Source organism: Henckelia pumila, chromosome 4 (genome assembly GCF_033568475.1).
Source record: "Henckelia pumila isolate YLH828 chromosome 4, ASM3356847v2, whole genome shotgun sequence".
Classification (NCBI taxonomy): domain Eukaryota; kingdom Viridiplantae; phylum Streptophyta; class Magnoliopsida; order Lamiales; family Gesneriaceae; genus Henckelia; species Henckelia pumila.
In genome coordinates, this window is record NC_133123.1 from 3,015,018 (window position 1) to 3,017,376 (window position 2,359).

The following is a 2,359-nucleotide window of genomic DNA, read 5'->3' on the forward strand; positions in this document are numbered from 1 at the left end:
ACTGAGCTAACCTGATAAGCTAGCTTCCTGCTAAAAAAAGAGTGAAGGAGCTTCGCTGAGCTACTCGGGCTTACACGTTACCGAACCTACTTCTCCACTGACCTCCCCGAGACCACTGATTGGGAAGCTTGGCTGAGCTCCCCGAGCTGACTTGGCAAATATGGTGAGGGAGCTTGGCCGAGCTCCCCGAGCCGACCTGGAAAATATGATGAGGGAGCTTGGCCGATGTAACACCCGGTATTTTTAATTACATAAATCCGCCTGCATAATTAGGATATTTAATTATTTAAATTTTAGATTTATGGGTTAAATAATTATGTGAATTATTTGTGCATGATTTAATTTATTTTTAAGCTTTTAACCCATAATTAGTAAATTTTTATGATTTTTAGTATTTTAATTATTTGATCGCGTAGACGGGACCGTGGACGGACGAGATGACAACTTTCTAGCCAAATTATTTGATGAGCCTTTTTAGAGCCCTAAAATATTATTTTGAGTTTTATTATCTCAAAATTTTAAGTATTTAATTTTATATAATTTTAGGAGTCCTTTTTATCCAAAATTAGCCAAGATAATGACTTTTAATCACTTTTAAAAATTCCCTTAATTTTAATTTCGGGATTTTTATTAATGTTTCAGATTTTTAAATATTTATTTTAGAATTTTGTGTTAAGTTATATTTTATCTATATATTTAATATCCTTAATAATATATTAATTACCCTATTTTCTTAAATATTAAAAACCCTAACCTAATCTACCCAAACCCATCGACCAAGCCATCAGCCGCCTCCCTCCATTCTCCATATTCATCTTCTTCACCTAGCAATCCTTGAAGAACTCCATAGCTCGTTTTTGAAGGTTCAAGTCGGTTGTCATCGCCCCCGTCGTCCCGGACTCGTCGCCTTCTCGTTTTCTCTACTACTTTGGTGGAAGGCATGATTTTTCCTTCTCTTTTCTTCTCCATATCAGTATATGCATGTGGGTATCGTGTATACATCAAACTTTTCCAATATTTTTCCAGAAAATTTCGGTTTTGGACGTTGCACCTTGTTCTTGCATTGTTTTGGTTTGCATACTCACGTTTTTCTTGCATGGATTGTGCATGGCTGCTGTCCACGGTTCAGAGGGGGTCCAAGGGTCCCTAGGATTGGGTTTGGTCAGATTTGTGGGGCTGTAATGGGCTGGAGTCGAAGCCATGTCTTCTGGAGCCAAGCAAATCGCGCGCAGGTTTTTGGCTTCTGGTAGAATGGTTCGTTCTCCCTCCTCAGGCCACTATTTTGGGTGAGGTTTGTTGGGTTGGAACCTACTAGATGTTGTCTGAGTTTTGCAATTGGTTTCGCGATTTTAGGTGGTCGGAATCTCAAGAACGAAGCAAAACGCCACAGCTGCTCCTGTCTGCGCGCGAGCTGCGGGTAGGCAGTTTTGCAGAGCTTCGTTCTCCCTCTATACTTGATGGTTTGGGCTGGTTCTTACATGGTTGGAAACGTCTTGAAGAGGGCTAGAGGTAGGTGGTGGTGCTCCGGCCAGGGGACGGCCGGAGCATGGCGGCAACTGCCCCGGAAGGCTGCTGCTCGCGGCTGTGGGAAAGCTAGGAGGGGTTTCGGGTTAGGGGTGGTCCGGGTCGGGTCTGAGGGGTCCGGGTCGGGTCAGTAGGTTAGTGGGTCGGGTTAAGTGGGTCCGGGTCCGGGTTTGGTGGGCCGGGCTCGAGTCTTTTTATTTTTAAAATATTTTATGAATTAATGGGTTTTTGAGTCAATTAATTTGAAATAAAATTATTTGGACTCCCAAATAATTTTATTTGGACTTTTAAAATTTTAATTAAGTTAGTCCATTAATTTTATGGGTTTTGAGCCCATAAAAGTTATTGGGCCAGTCTTTGGGTTTTTGGGCCCATTGGGCCAGTTTAAGTTGTTATTGGGCTTAGGGTATTTTAATGGGCTTTATTAATTTAATTGGGCTTAGAAATAATTATTTGGGCTTAAAGTTTAAGATATTGGGCTTAAGTATGTTAATGGGCCATATTTAAGTAAATGGGCTTGAGTGTTAGAGCCAACAGTCCAGTACAATCCATGAGAAAATTTGCATGTGTCCTGATTATATATTTAATTATTTTTATGCATTTAAGTTATTTTAATATTTATATGTTAGTAAGAAATTTAATTAAATATATATGAAGGACACACATTTTATTCAAGTACATGCATTCATGAAATAATATTTTATGCATAATTTAATGTTTAAGGTTGAGCAAGAAAATATTTTATGTTGGAAGTTGAAGTAGTGTGACAATTTAAGGGGGATTCGTCCCCATATGATTGAAGGGCAGTTTACTGCCAATTTAAGAGGTGATTCAT